Source organism: Panulirus ornatus, chromosome 66, assembly GCF_036320965.1.
Source record: "Panulirus ornatus isolate Po-2019 chromosome 66, ASM3632096v1, whole genome shotgun sequence".
In the NCBI taxonomy this organism is placed as follows: Eukaryota; Metazoa; Arthropoda; class Malacostraca; order Decapoda; family Palinuridae; genus Panulirus; species Panulirus ornatus.
The window spans coordinates 9,692,691-9,709,745 of NC_092289.1; the positions used below are offsets into that span (position 1 = coordinate 9,692,691).

Below are 17,055 nucleotides of genomic sequence, written 5' to 3' on the forward strand. Positions count from 1 at the left end.
AAACGAAGCTCAAGGGTAAAGGGGAAGAGTGGTTTGGGAATGTCTTGGGAGTAAAGTCAGGGGTTGGTGAGAGGACAAGAGCAAGGGAAGGAGTAGCACTACTCCTGAAAGAGGAGTTGTGGGAGTATGTGATAGAGTGTAAGAAAGTAAATTCTAGATTGATATTGGTAAAACTGAAAGTTCACGGAGAGAGATGGGTGATTATTGGTGCATATGCACCTGGGCATGAGAAGAAAGATCATGAGAGGCAAGTGTTTTGGGAGCAGCTGAATGAGTATGTTAGTGGTTTTGATGCACAAGACTGGATTATAGTGATGGGTGATTTGAATGCAAAGGTGAGTAATGTGGCAGGTGAGGGAATAATTGGTATACATGGGGTGTTCAGTGTAGTAATTGGAAATGGTGAAGAGCTTGTAGATTCATGTGCTGAAAAAGGACTGGTGATTGGGAATACCTGGTTTAAAAGGCGAGATATACGTAAGTATATGTATGTAAGTAGGGGAGATTGCCAGAGAGCGTTATTGGATTATGTATTAATTGATAGGCGCGCGAAAGAGAGGCTTTTTTGTGCTGAGAGGTGAAACTGGAGGGATGTCTGATCATTATCTTGTGGAGGCGAAGGTAAAGATTTGTAGGCGTTTTCAGAAAAGAAGAGAGAATGCTGGGGTGAAGAGAGTGGTGTGAGTAAGTGAGCTTAGGAAGGAGACTTGTGTGAGGAAGTACCAGGAGAGACTGAGTACAGAATGGAAAAAGGTGAGAACAAAGGAGGTAAGGGGGGTGGGGGAGGAATGGGATGTATTTAGGGAAGCAGTGATGGCTTGTGCAAAAGATGCTTGTGGCATGAGAAGCGTGGGAGGTAGGTTGATTAGAAAGGGTAGTGAATGGTGGGATGAAGAAGTAAGATTATTAGTGAAAGAGAAGAGAGAGGCATTTGGACGATTTTTGCAGGGAAAAAATGCAAATGAGTGGGAGATGTATAAAAGAAAGAGGCAGGAGGTCAAGAGAAAGGTGCAAGAGGTGAAAAAGAGGGCAAGTAGTGGTGATGTGATAAGGAGATGGAGTGAGTATTTTGAAGGTTTGTTGAATGTGTCTGATGATAGAGTGGCAGATATAGGGTGTTTTGGTCGAGGTGGTGTGCAAAGTGAGGGGGTTAGGGAAAATTATTTGGTAAACAGAGAAGAGGTAGTAAAGGCTTTGCGGAAGATGAAAGCCGGAAAGGCAGCAGGTTTGGATGGTATTGCAGTGGAATTTATTAAAAAAGGGGGTGACTGTATTGTTGACTGGTTGGTAAGGTTATTTAATGTATGTATGATTCATGGTGAGGTGCCTGAGGATTGGCGGAATGCTTGCATTGTGCCATTGTACAAAGGCAAAGGGGATAAGAGTGAGTGCTCAAATTACAGAGGTATAAGCTTGTTGAGTATTCCTGGTAAATTATATGGGAGTATTGATTGAGAGGGTGAAGGCATGTACAGAGCATCAGATTGGGGAAGAGCAGTGTGGTTTCAGAAGTGGTAGAGGATGTGTGGATCAGGTGTTTGCTTTGAAGAATGTATGTGAGAAATACTTAGAAAAGCAAATGGATTTGTATGTAGCATTTATGGATCTGGAGAAGGCATATGATAGAGTTGATAAAGATGCTCTGTGGAAGGTGTTATGAATATATGGTGTGGGAGGCAAGTTGTTAGAAGTAGTGAAAAGTTTTTATCGAGGATGTAAGGCATGTATACGTGCAGGAAGAGAGTTTATATATATATATATATATATATATATATATATATATATATATATATATATATATATATATATATATATATATATATAGAAGGCGACTAAAGGGGACGAGAAGGGGGGCTAGAAACCCTCACCTCCTTGTATTCTAACTTTCTAAAAAGGGAAACAGAAAAACAAGTCACGCGGGGAGTGCTCATCCTCCTCGAAGGCTCAGATTGGGGTGTCTAAATGTGTGTGGATGTAACCAAGATGAGAAAAAAGGAGAGATAGGTAGTATGTTTGAGGAAAGGAACCTGGATGTTTTGGTTCTGAGTGAAACGAAGCTCAAGAGTAAAGGGGAAGAGTGGTTTGGGAATGTCTTGGGAGTAAAGTCAGGGGTTAGTGAGAGGACAAGAAGAAGGGAAGGAGTAGCACTACTCCTGAAACAGGAGTGGTGGGAGTATGAGATAGAGTGTAAGAAAATAACTTCTAGATTGATACTGGTAAAACTGAAAGTTGATGGAGAGAGATGGGTGATTATTGGTGCATATGCACCTGGGCATGAGAAGAAAGATCATGACAGGCAAGTGTTTTGGGAAGAGCTGAATGAGTGTGTCAGTGGAAATGATGCACAAGACCGGGTCATAGTGATGGGTGATTTGAATGCAAAGGTGAGTAATGTGGCAGTTGAGGGAATTATTGGTATACATGGGGTTTTCAGTGTTGTAAATGGAAATGGTGAAGAGCTTCTAGATTTATGTGCTGAAAAAGGACTGGTGATTGGGAATACCTGGTTTAAAAAGCGAGATATACATAAGTACACGTATGTAAGTAGGAGAGATGGCCAGAGAGCGTTATTGGATTACGTGTTAATTGATAGGCGCGCGAAAGAGAGACTTTTGGATGTTAATGTGCTGAGAGGTGCAACTGGAGGGATGTCTGATCATTATCTTGTGGAGGCGAAGGTGAAGATTTGTAGGGGTTTTCAGAAAATAAGAGAGAATGTTGGGGTGAAGAGAGTGGTGAGAGTAAGTGAGCTTGGGAAGGAGATTTGTGTGAGGAAGTGCCAGGAGAGACTGAGTACAGAATGGAAAAAGGTGAGAACAAAGGAGGTATGGGGAGTGGGGGAGGAATGGGATGTATTTAGGGAAGCAGTGATGGCTTCCGCAAAAGATGCTTGTGGCATGAGAAGCGTGGGAAGTGGGTTGATTAGAAAGGGTAGTGAGTGGTGGGATGAAGAAGTAAGATTTTTAGTGAAAGAGAAGAGAGAGGCATTTGGACGATTTTTGCAGGGAAAAAATGCAAATGAGTGGAAGATGTATAAAAGAAAGAGGCAGGAGGTCAAGAGAAAGGTGCAAGAGTTGAAAAAGAGGGCGAATGAGAGTTGGGTGAGAGAGTATCATTAAATTTCAGGGAGAATAAAAAGATGTTTTGGAAGGAGGTAAATAAAGTGCATAAGACAAGGAAATCAATGTTAACTTCAGTGAAGGGGGCTAATGGGGAGGTGATAACAAGTAGTGGTGATGTGAGAAGGAGATGGAGTGAGTATTTTGAAGGTGTGTTGAATGTGTTTGATGTTAGAGTGGCAGATATAGGGTGTATTGGTCGAGGTGGTGTGCAAAGTGAGAGGGTTAGGGAAAATGATTTGGTAAACAGAGAAGAGGTAGTAAAAGCTTTGCGGAAGATGAAAGCCGGCAAGGCAGCGGGTTTGGATGGTATTAAAGTGGGATTTATTAAAAAACGGGGTAACTGTATTGTTGACTGGTTGGTAAGGTTATTTAATATGTATGATTCATGGTGAGGTGCCTGAGGATTGGCGGAATGCTTGCATAGTGCCATTGTACAAAGGCAAAGGGGATAAGAGTGAGTGCTCAAATTACAGAGGTATAAGTTTGTTGAGTATTGCTGGTAAATTATATGGGAGGGTATTGATTGAGAGGGTGAAGGCATGTATAGAGCATCAGATTGGGGAAGAGCAGTGTGGTTTCAGAAGTGGTAGAGGATGTGTGGATCAGGTTCTTTGCTTTGAAGAATGTATGTGAGAAATACTTAGAAAAGTAAATGGATTTGTATGTAGCATTTATGGATCTGGAGAAGGCATATGATAGAGTTGATAGAGATGCTCTGTGGAAGGTATTAAGAATATATGGTGTGGGAGGCAAGTTGTTATAAGCAGTGAAAAGTTTTTATCGAGGATGTAAGGCATGTGTACGTGTAGGAAGAGAGGAAAGTGATTGGTTCTCAGTGAATGTATGTTTGCGGCAGGGGTGTGTGATGTCTCCATGGTTGTTTAATTTGTTTATGGATAGGGTTGTTAGGGAGGTGAATGCAAGAGTTTTGAAAAGAGGGGCAAGTATGCAGTCTGTTGTGGATGTGAGAGCCTAGGACGTGAGTCAGTTGTTGTTCGCTGATGATACAGCGCTGGTGGCTGATTCATGTGAAAAACCGCAGAAGCTGGTGACTGAGTTTGGTAAGGTGTGTGAAAGAAGAAAGTTGAGAGTAAATGTAAATAAGAACTAGGTTATTATGTTCAGTAGGGTTGAGGGTCAAGTTAATAGGGTGGTAAGTTTGAATGGAGAAGAAACTGGAGGAAGTGATGTGTTTTAGGAATCTGGGAGTGGATCTGGCAGCGGATGGAACAATGGAAGCGGAAGTGAATCATAGGGTGGGGGAGGGAGCCAAAATTCTGGGAGCCTTGAAAGGTATGTGGAAGTCGAAAACATTATCTCGGAAAGCAAAGGTGGGTATGTTTGAAGGAATAGTGATTCCAACAATGGCGTTTGGTTGCGAGGCGTGGGCTGTTGATAGAGTTGTGCGCAGGGGGGGTGGATGTGTTGGAAATGAGATGTTTGAGGACAATGTGTGGTGTGAGGTGGTTTGATCGAGTAAGTAATGAAAGGGTAGGAGGGATGTGTGGTAATATAAAGAGTGTGGTTGAGAGAGCAGAAGAGGGGGTTTTGAAATGGTTTGGTCACATAGTGAGAATGAGTGAGGAAAGATTGACCAAGAGGATATATGTGTCAGAGGTGGAGGGAACGAGGAGAAGTGGGAGACCAAATTGGAGGTGGAAAGACGGAGTGAAAAAGATTTTGTGTGATCGGGGCCTGAACATGTAGTAGGGTGAAAAGCGTGCAAGGAATAGAGTGAATTGGAACGATGTGGTATACCGGGGTCGACGTGCTGTCAATGGATTGAACCAGGGCATGTGAAGGGTCTGGGGTAAACTATGGAAAGTTCTGTGTTGCCTGGATGTGGTAAGGGAGCTGTGGTTTCGGTGCATCATTACATGACAGCTAGAGACTGAGTGTGAACGAATGTGGCCTTTGCTGTCTTTTCCTAGCGCTACCTCGCACACATGAGGGGGGAGGGGGTTGTTATTCCATGTGTGGTGAGGTGGCGATGAGAATGAATAAAGGCGGACAGTATGAATTATGTACATGTGTATATATGTATATGTGTATATGATATTGGCACGGACGCCCCTCCTCCAGTGTTCGTCGCTCACCCACCCGGAGCGATACCAGTTTGCATCAGCCTTCACTCCTGCCTGCAGTAGCATGCTTTCCGACATGTCTCATGAGCTCCTCTTCGCCAACGGTACTACCTTGGCCCACCAGTGATGCTACTACGTTTGTGAATCAAGAACCATTGCAACACAAACCTCGCCAGGTGGTAGAGTGTCCCGCAGTGTATCGAGACAGACTTCCCCAGAACTTTTTTAAAGGAGAAGTAAATGTTTATAGTTGTGTTACTGGAGTGATAGTTTTCATACATGGTGCTTTGACAAGAAAATAGTGAAATTGGAAAAAAATGTAGCTTAGACATTGAAGCTTATTGATACAGTGGTTAAATTGATGAGAACTACTATTGACGTTTGTGTAAATAAATTATACATTTCCTTTTTCCATAGCCAGAAGTTGAACCATTATGTGACATTCATTTTTTCATTTCATTTCAAGCTAGAAGTTTCAGTTTTCTAAATTGTTTCTTACATTTTTCATATGTATATATATGTATGTGTGTGTGTGTGTATATATGTGCGTATGTATGTGTATGTGTGTGTGTGTGTGTGTATATATATATATATATATATTATCCCTGGGGATAGGGGTGAAAGAATACTTCCCACGCATTCCTCGCGTGTCGTAGAAAGCGACTAGAGGGGACGGGAGCGGGGGGCCAGAAATCCTCCCCTCCTTGTATTTTTTTAACTTTCTGAAATGGGAAACAGAAGAAGGAGTCACGCGGGGAGTGCTCATCCTCCTCGAAGGCTCAGATTGGGGTGCCTAAATGTGTGTGGATGTAACCAAGATGTGAAAAAAGGAGAGATAGGTAGTATGTTTGAGGAAAGGAACCTAGATGTTTTGGCTCTGAGTGAAACGAAGCTCAAGGGTAAAGGGGAAGAGTGGTTTGGGAATGTCTTGGGAGTAAAGTCAGGGGTTAGTGAGAGGACAAGAAGAAGGGAAGGAGTAGCAGTACTCCTGAAACAGGAGCTGTGGGAGAATGTGATAGAATGTAAGAAAGTAAATTCTCGATTAATATGGGTAAAATTGAAAGTTGATGGAGAGAGATGGGTGATTATTGGTGCATATGCACCTGGGCATGAGAAGAAAGATCATGAGAGGCAAGTGTTTTTGGAGCAGCTGAATGAGTGTGTTAGTGGTTTTGATGCACGAGACCGGGTTATAGTGATGGGTGATTTGAATGCAAAGGTGAGTAATGTGGCAGTTGAGGGAATAATTGGTATACATGGGGTGTTCAGTGTTGTAAATGGAAATGGTGAAGAGCTTGTAGATTTATGTGCTGAAAAAGGACTGATGATTGGGAATACCTGGTTTAAAAAGCGAGATATACATAAGTATACTTATGTAAGTAGGAGAGATGGCCAGAGAGCGTTATTGGATTACGTGTTAATTGACAGGCGCGCGAAAGAGAGACTTTTGGATATTAATGTGCTGAGAGGTGCAACTGGAGGGATGTCTGATCATTATCTTGTGGAGGCTAAGGTGAAGATTTGTATGGGTTTTCAGAAAAGAGGAGTGAATGTTGGGGTGAAGAGGATGGTGAGAGTAAGTGAGCTTGGGAAGGAGACTTGTGTGAGGAAGTACCAGGAGAGACTGAGTGCAGAATGGAAAAAGGTGAGAACAATGGAAGTAAGGGGAGTGGGTGAGGAATGGGATGTATTTAGGGAATCAGTGATGGATTGCGCAAAAGATGCTTGTGGCATGAGTAGAGTGGGAGGTGGGTTGATTAGAAAGGGTAGTGAGTGGTGGGATGAAGAAGTAAGAGTATTGGTGAAAGAGAAGAGAGAGGCATTTGGAAGATTTTTGCAGGGAAAAATTGCAATTGAGTGGGAGATGTATAAAAGAAAGAGACAGGAGGTCAAGAGAAAGGTGCAAGAGGTGAAAAAAAGGGCAAATGAGAGTTGGGGTGAGAGAGTATCATTAAATTTTAGGGAGAATAAAAAGATGTTCTGGAAGGAGGTAAATAAAGTGCGTAAGCAAGGGAGCAAATGGGAACTTCAGTGAAGGGTGCAAATGGGGAGGTGATAACAAGTAGTGGTGATGTGAGAAGGAGATGGAGTGGGTATTTTGAAGGTTTGTTGAATGTGTTTGATGATAGAGTGGCAGATATAGGGTGTTTTGGTGGAGGTGGTGTGCAAAGTGAGAGGGTTAGGGAAAATGATTTGGTAAACAGAGAAGAGGTAGTAAAAGCTTTGAGGAAGATGAAAGCCGGCAAGGCAGCAGGTTTGGATGGTATTGCAGTGGAATTTATTAAAAAAGGGGGTGACTGTATTGTTGACTGGTTGGTAAGGTTATTTAATGTATGTATGACTCATGGTGAGGTGCCTGAGGATTGGCAGAATGCGTGCATAGTGCCATTGTACAAAGGCAAAGGGGATAAGAGTGAGTGCTCAAATCACAGAGGTATAAGTTTGTTGAGTATTCCTAGTAAATTATATGGGAGGGTATTGATTGAGAGGGTGAAGGCATGTACAGAGCATCAGATTGGGGAAGAGCAGTGTGGTTTCAGAAGTGGTAGAGGATGTGTGGATCAGGTGTTTGCTTTGAAGAATGTATGTGAGAAATACTTAGAAAAGCAAATGGATTTGTATGTAGCATTTATGGATCTGGAGAAGGCATATGATAGAGTTGATAGAGATGCTCTGTGGAAGGTATTAAGAATATATGGTGTGGGAGGCAAGTTGTTAGAAGCAGTGAAAAGTTTTTATCGAGGATGTAAGGCATGTGTACGTGTGGGAAGAGAGGAAAGTGATTGGTTCTCAGTGAATGTATGTTTGCGGCAGGGGTGTGTGATGTCTCCATGGTTGTTTAATTTGTTTATGGATGGGGTTGTTAGGGAGGTGAATGCGAGAGTTTTGGAAAGAGGGGCAAGTATGAAGTCTGTTGTGGATGAGAGAGCTTGGGAAGTGAGTCAGCTGTTGTTCGCTGATGATACAGCGCTGGTGGCTGATTCATGTGAGAAACTGCAGAAGCTGGTGACTGAGTTTGGTAAAGTGTGTGGAAGAAGAAAGTTAAGAGTAAATGTGAATAAGAGCAAGGTTATTAGGTACAGTAGGGTTGAGGGTCAAGTCAATTGGGAGGTGAGTTTGAATGGAGAAAAACTGGAGGAAGTGAAGTGTTTTAGATATCTGGGAGTGGATCTGGCAGCGAATGGAACCATGGAAGCGGAAGTGGATCATAGGTTGGGGGAGGGGGCGAAAATTCTGGGAGCCTTGAAGAATGTGTGGAAGTCGAGAACATTATCTCGGAAAGCAAAAATGGGTATGTTTGAAGGAATAGTAGTTCCAACAATGTTGTATGGTTGCGAGACGTGGGCTATGGATAGAGTTGTGCGCAGGAGGATGGATGTGCTGGAAATGAGATGTTTGAGGACAATGTGTGGTGTGAGGTGGTTTGATCGAGTAAGTAACGTAAGGGTAAGAGAGATGTGTGGAAATAAAAAGAGCGTGGTTGAGAGAGCAGAGGCGGGTGTTTTGAAATGGTTTGGGCACATGGAGAGAATGAGTGAGGAAAGATTGACCAAGAGGATATATGTGTCGGAGGTGGAGGGAACGAGGAGAAGAGGGAGACCAAATTGGAGGTGGAAAGATGGAGTGAAAAAGATTTTGTGTGATCGGGGCCTGAACATGCAGGAGGGTGAAAGGAGGGGAAGGAATAGAGTGAATTGGAGCGATGTGGTATACCGGGGTTGAGGTGCTGTCAGTGGATTGAATCAAGGCATGTGAAGCGTCTGGGGTAAACCATGGAAAGCTGTGTAGGTATGTATATTTGCGTGTGTGGACGTATGTATATACATGTGTATGGGGGTGGGTTGGGCCATTTCTTTCGTCTGTTTCCTTGCGCTACCTCGCAAACGCGGGAGACAGCGACAAAGCAAAACAAAAAAGAAAATATATATATATATATATATATATATATATATATATATATATATATATATATATATATATATATATGGAATATTGGTATTAGTTTTCCGTGCCGTCTTAGCTCCCATAATAATGAGCAACTGCTAAGAAAAAGTTGAGACATAGATTCTCTCTGTACCATCGTTTGCCGGGATCTTGAGTAATATGTATCTATCAAAAAACTAGTAGTAAGGAAATGTTTTCATCTATTCATAGAGATGTCATTATAAATCTAAATTTCTACAGACTAAAGGGAGATACGAAAACAAGTTTTCAATGACCTCCCTCCTTTATTTTGAATTTTATTCTCTTATTGCAATTTTTTTTTGGAGGGGGAAAGGTGCTTATTGAAGCTTATGCACAGGCAACAGTCATTTATTGTACATAATCAAATATTTTTCCACTTCATTTGCTCTAATTTCCTTTGTTATTTTTCATGTCAGTATTTTCATGTGTCACATCATGTTTGGTACTGTGAGATATTACATAAGTAAATATCATGACAATTCACATGCTCAGAACTGTTGACCTTGGCAGCACTGCGAATTACTGGGCCAACATGTCTGCCTGACGTAAAATGTTACACACCTCCTTGTCCTACAGACACTTAGATATTATGTCCACGAGTAGGAAATGTGATATTATACATATATGAATTTTCTCAAGATTTCCTAGAGGTAAAAATAGCAGGAATTTGATATAATGACGCAAAAAATAATATTCATACTGATGGCTTTAAACTATTTACATTTACATAAACATAATAGAAGAGCTATATTTCATACTGATTAGAGTTTAATTGCAATAAAAAAGACTTTTGTAACGCTAGTTTTTGAACGACGCTATAACTAAAATTACAACTCTTTTCAGATAGCGGTACAACAATGTGAGGCCATTCGCTCAGGCATCGCCGGGTCTGCTGGGCTGAACAGTGAGACAACAAAGTACTGTTCACGTAGTGTGACTAAGCGCAAGTTGCCGTTACTTCGTCGTAGCTATTATTTGCAACATATAAGGTATAAGATAATCTATACTTTGTAAACCCAAGGTGTGTGTGTGTGTGTGTGTGTGTGTGTGTGTGTGTGTGTGTGTATTCTCCAGTACTAAGCTTAGCGTGATCTATGATAATTACTATTTCGTCTGTCACTCTGAGAGTTTTGCTCTCGTGTTGGACATAGGGGAGAAAGTATACTTCCCATGTATTCCTGCGTGTCGCAGAGAGCGACTTAAAAGGGAGGGAGCGGGGGGGGGGGGGCCTGGAAAAAAAATATATATATATTTTTTTTTTTTTTGTACTATTCACCATTTCCCGCGATAGCGAGGTAGCGTTAAGAACAGAGGACTGGGCCTTTGAGGGAATATCCTCACCTGGCCCCCTTCTCTGTTCCTTCTTTTGGAAAATTAAAAAAAAAAAAACGAGAGGGGAGGATTTCCAGCCCCCCGCTCCCTTCCCTTTGAGTCGCCTTCTACGACACGCAGGGAATACGTGGGAAGTATTCTTTCTCCCCTATCCCCAGGGATATATATATATATATATATATATATATATATATATATATATATGCATATATATATATATATATATATATATATATATATATATATATATATATATATATATATATATATATATAGTTATATATATATATATATATATATATATATATATATATATATATATATATATATATATATATATATATATATATATATATATTGGAAAGGATCACAATTTTGTGCGTAATCAAGTATATTCCTATGAGTCCATGGGGAAAATGAAACACAAGATCTATTTATCGTGTTTCAAATTCCCTGTGGACTCATAAGAATATATATATATATATATATATATATATATATATATATATATATATATATATATATACATATATATATATATATATATATATATATATATATATATATATATATATATATATATATATATATATATGAAGGTGAAATCGCACTTCAGTAGGACTTCATATAATTCTATTTAACATGTAGTTTATCTATACATGTGGCGCAATAATTTTCGTGGAGACAATCCATCTCATCAGGTGCCAAATCTTGATAATGGTATTTAAGTCTCAACATCACACCAGAAGTACACGTCCATCGTCCACAGACACAGACAGACACAGACAACACACTGACTTGACGGACAGTAAACGTTAAAAGGTAGAGTAATTAAGGGATTATGTGGGATTGGTTGACCTAGGAAGGAATGTGTGACTTGGAACACTTTTTTATATTCTCGTTTTGGGGATTGGGGGTTACAGATGGATGTATGTGTTGTGTATAATGTGATGATATGCTTCATCTCTAATCAATTCTAAGTCTTGTACTACTGAGTGATCAGTCCGGTCTCTTCCCATCGAAGATAAGGAAGATCAGTAAAGCATTGTAGCTCAAGTGACTTCATGTCGATGCACTGTGGTATCGGTAAGGGATGTCAGTGCAAGCTTCCTGTTTACCATTGACTTTCATCATTTATAGATTTCAGGAAACGGTAATGAATTTTAGAGATGTAATTGAGAGGTCGGGAGTGGGCTAAGAATTAATACAGTTACCCATGTATCTGCTTCCGCGTTTTCTACAGTAGGTTCGGTCAGATTCTGATGGTGACTATGTTATTTTCGCTAAAAGTGATACAAACTTATCATTTGGAAAGGTTTCACATCGAAATTTACGGTAGATGATTTATCCCAGTATCGCTCTTTTTTAAGCTTAACCCAATATAGTAGGTTTATGTATAAGGAGGTTATGTAAACACAATCTTTCAGTTTTGAGAGGCAGTCAGTCTGTTTATTATGATGAAATTCCTGTGTATACAATTTGTGAAGGATCAAATTCTCACACCAAAGATTTTATCCACATCCTTAAATTATATATATATGCACAACCTGTAACCTAATATTCTATTTATCAATTATTTGTGCTGTACGTGGAGGGAGTTCTACACTCAGAGGAGCCCTCTTGAGCTTTCTTTACTATCAAACAACTTTTGAAACTTCTACATGCCATCTAAAGTCATGGTTCATAACTAAGTATATTACATTCTTCTGCTATTCGTATTCTATAAAAGTAATTCCTTGGCATCTTTTCCAATAGGTTTCTCGCTTAACATCATGCTATGTTCTGTAGTTGTTCTATCCTTGCATCTTTCGAAGAATTGTTCACAATCTGCATCATAAAGCTGGTTTAGAATTTAGAGGCTGTCATCAGGTCACCCATTACTCTTTTTCCTTCCGCGATGGATACGTTTAAGATCCCTAACCTTTACTTATAACTAGATTTTCTTAATCTGGTGCCATCTTTGTTTCCCTCCTTTGGATACTCTTTATTAGATCTTTGTGCTTCTTTAAGTGGGATGACCACACATGAGAAGCACATTGTTTAATGGTTTCTTGTCCTTGTATCCGAAAACAGCTCAAATATTTGGCAAAGGACAGGCTGTCTGATTTATAGTTTTCGTAACGTGGTACTCTGGCGACAGAATTCGTAAAGATGATATCTATACTTAAGCCTTCTTTTGCTGTGTTTCGTCCTTATTATTTTAGGCTTACTCGGCAGAATTTGATCGACCATGTAGTAAACCACCTTTATAGTTTTTCCAGGTCACCTTAATCGTTGATGCAATGCTCCTGGTATTTTACCGCCCTCATGACCTTGGTACCAACTGGAAACATTCAGGTAGAAGTCCAATCGTTCGAGTAAATCATTTGGTTGGATCAAGAAGAGCAATGTTCTCAGAACCCTGCAGCACGCCATTGGCGACTGCAATCCATTTCAAGAAAGGTCCTTTGATGTGAGTCCTTTGTTCTTGTCTACTATGATAAGCTATTCATCAAAGTAGCCTTCCCCTTATTTCTGCCTAGAGATCCAACTTCTTTACCATCTTCCAGTGCGATATAGCGTCAAATGCTTTCTGGCAGTCCGGGTTCAAGCAATCCACACAGCCTTCTCTTAGTCTAAATAAGGAGCTCGCTCTCATAAAAATTGAAAAGTTTTGTTACACATGACACCATTTCCTTGCATCCATGTTCTTTCTTACTTAGTTTCTCTTCAGGAAAAAGCCATTCACTTTCTCATTATGTCCATCCTCACCAGGGAGACTGGTTTGTGGTTCAGTGTTTCCTTCTGGTCTCTTTCTTATAAAAAGTTAAGATTTTGTCCTTTTTTTCTCCCCTGGCGGTTTAGCTTTCTTCAGCGACATCTTAAAGATTTCAAGTGATTTGTCAAGTGTTTCTGTACACATTTTCAGCGCATACAGAGGAATTTCCCCAAATCTATGAACCTTATAGGGGGTTAAGAACCATTTGTTTATGTTTTTTTCTTTAGGTATTTCAATGCCCTTCAAGATGTCCTCCCTGACGCTATGTTGTCTTCCTTTGTGAAATCACATTTGAACTAATTATCCAGCTCCTGGCAAACCCTTACATCACCTTATACAACTCCTTTCTGAATCCCTTCACTTAATCAGCTACTCTCTAATTGACAATTTATTTCTGATGAAGACAGATGTATTCTTGATTATCTACTGCTTTATCTACAATATTCTTTTCTAAGTTTTAGGTTCCTCCTTTCTTATCCTGATATATTCGTTCCTTTCTTTCCCATACCTTGCAAAATGCTGGCTTGCATAATTTTTTCACAGCATATCATGAATCCCCTTTACTTTTTGACATATTACATTGAACTTCTCCTCCATTTGTATTTGAAAATAATGGCACCCATGTATCTACTCCACTGAAAATGTCCAGATTTTTCCATCACAATACCCTGCATCCTGAATGCTATAGATATAGCTTTTTACGTCCTAATTCATCAAAAGATCAAATTTAAGTAGAACATGTTCTCTTTCCATTTAGTGTATTATACGACATGATACCTTCAGTTTCCCATGTTGCTGTATATGAAGATAATGTCTAGCATGCCTAGTAACATGCTGGTATGAAGATAATGTCTAGCATGCTTAGTGACATGATGGTACAGGAAATATTCTTGTACACACTCCACGAACTTGCGTCTCCACGACAGTCTACGTGAGAATCTAACTTTTGTATCTTGGTAATTGTAGTCCTCCTTTATAAGTAATTAATTATCTAAGTAGTGCGTGTCTCTGTCTCATAAACCATCTTGATTGTTCATTGTTTTCATGTGTATTTGGCTTATTTTCAAGTGTATTCACTTGATTTTCATGTATATTTGGTTTAGTTCATTAGAAATCTTCGGATTATTATGTCTTATTCTCTTGTTACGCTTCCTATTATGTATTGTTTGAATGGTCCAATTACTATTATTTCCTGAAATTTGAAGCCTCTTCTTATTAAGGGCTAACCTTCCTTTTTTCACTTTTTCACCGTCCCTACTCACTGTTATGGACAAAAATGCTTAGATGTTATCTCTTTAGTAAGTTTGGTTTCAGAACTCCAACAATACCAAGTACAGTTTCCCCTCATTCCATCCTTAGTTTCACCTCCATACAATTGGACACGAGTCCATCTGTATTTGTATACATTACTTACAATCAGCCATTTTTCCAACCTTAACCTTCTTGACCTCCGCGGTACCAGCAGAAATGTTCTGTCCTCTACTTATGTTTGATGCTTCTCTCTCTCTCTCTCTCTTCTCTCTCTCTCTCTCTCTCTCTCTCTCTCTCTCTCTCTCTCTCTCTCTGGACTGTAAATAGCACCCATCGAATAAAGAACATTTGTGGAGAAAGAACCTATAAATAATACGAAGCTTTATCAAAATACCACAGCTTTTCCTTCTTGGAAACATGCACTGGTGAAGCCTGTCCTTAAAACGGGTGACCATTTCAATCCTTCCAAATACCGTCCAGTTGCTTTGACTTGTACTATTTTCAAGGCCAGTAAATCCCATTGGTATCAACTTATCAAATCATACAATCTTCTCTCTGACCAGTGGTATGGCTTCCGTAGGGCAAGATCCGCAGGTAACATCTCTCCTCTCTTACTAATGCCTGGTCATCAGTTCTGAAATAGTTTGGCGAATCTTTCGTAGTTGCACTTGATGTATGAAACGCTTTTGACAGCGTAAGGCATTAGCGCCTCATCTCTAAGTTCCCCTATATTAGCTTGCCTTCCTCACTGTGTTCACTCATTCCTAGCGTCCTCTTTGGCTGATCTATTCCCATAAATGTTAATGAATCAACTTCTTCCTTTTTCCCCATCAATAGTGGTTTCCCTTAGGATTCTGCTGTGTCTCGTGCGCTCTGTCTCCTTTTTATCATTATATCTTTCTTTAGCAGATATCCAAAGGCACTCACACGCTGACAGCTCAACATTTCATGTCTCCACTTTCTGCGAATCTGCAGCCTTCTCTCCGGTATACATATCTTGTTACAATGTGCTCTATAAACACAAACTTGAACTTTTTTTTTTTTTCTAGCGGGACAGAAGTAAATTCTTCCTCTGTCTTTCCAGTGGGACAGAAGCAACTACTTCCTCTGTCTTTGAACCTCCTTACCCTACAATATTTCCATCTCTCTCCATAGACCCATCTAATCCCACTGCTCCACACAATAAACATACTTGGTTTCACTGCCATATCCGACTCATCTTGCTAACCCTACGTCAGTGAAATAAGCATTCATCCAAGGAACCCTGGGAGTCCTGTTTAGATGTCAGAAATTCTTTATGATTCCTTCTTATCAACTCCTCCAGTATGACATACTAGCATGACGTCGCAGTGTTCATCCACTTTCCCTCCATTGTTAATACTGCTCCTGGCTCCTTGTGTATTCCCGCCATCAACAGGATCAAACAATACTTGAACAGCTACTGTCACGTTAGTATTTTGTGTGGCTGTTGAAACTCCTCACCTCCTCAAATTTTTTTTTTGTTTTTTTCCTCCAGACAACTGCGATTTGTCCCTTTTCGAAAAGATGTCTTTTTTCTTTCGCTCTTCCCATTTCTTCCTCTAGAATTTTTTATCTTTCGTTGAAAGCCCTAACCTGAGTATGGACTTTTATCTCTGACTGGAGACTGGAGTCTCTAAACAAAAAAGGTGGTTAATCTCGCAACCTTGGATGGAGTCCCGGCTTGGGTAACCGGACCACAGCCAACCCAGCTGTTGATCCCCGATAAATGAGTGACTGTTATCATGGGAACCGTAGCCAGGTAGTTAACTTATCTAAATTCCACGATATTGACGGCAGTTCGAATCCTTACTGGCGGGGATTATGTAAGTGTGCGTTGTTATATATATATATATATATATATATATATATATATATATATATATATATATATATATATATATATATATATATATTCTATAAATATATATATATAGAATATATATATATATATATATATATATATATATATATATATATATATATATATATATATATATATATATATATATATATATATATATATTATCCCTGGAGATAGTAGAGAAAGAATACTTCCCACGCATTCCTCACGTGTAGTAGAAAGCGACTAGAGGGGACGGGAGCGGGGTGCCAGAAACCCTCCCCTCCTTGTATTTTAACTTTCTAAAATGGGAAACAGAAGAAGGAGTCAGGCGAGGAGTACTCATCCTCCTCGAACGCTCAGATTGGGGTGTCTAAATGAGAAAAAAGGAGAGATAGGTAGTATGTTTGAGGAAAGGAACCTGGATGTTTTGGTTCTGAGTGAAACGAAGTTCAAGGGTAAAGGTGAAGAGTGGTTTGGGAATGTCTTGGGAGTAAAGTTAGGGGTTAGTGAGAGGACAAGAGCAAGGGAAGGAGTAGCACTACTCCTGAAACAGGAGTTATGGGAGTATGTGATAGAATGTAAGAAAGTAAATTCTAGATTGATATGGGTAAAACTGAAAGTTGATGGAGAGAGATGTGTGATTATTGGTGCATATGCACCTGGGCATGAGAAGAAAGA

The 17,055-nt window shown here is 39.9% G+C and overlaps 1 protein-coding gene across 1 annotated transcript in view; it reads left to right on the plus strand.

The window, feature by feature from the left end:
* Positions 1-10,024: 10,024 nt before the first annotated feature.
* LOC139746949 (cytochrome P450 2L1-like) overlaps positions 10,025-17,055 on the plus strand; it is a 163,954-nt gene continuing 156,923 nt past the window's right edge. Inside the window, exon 1 of the mRNA XM_071658644.1 lies at positions 10,025-10,161. The gene's annotated coding sequence lies outside the window, so the exon portion shown is untranslated. The remainder of the gene's footprint in view (positions 10,162-17,055) is intronic.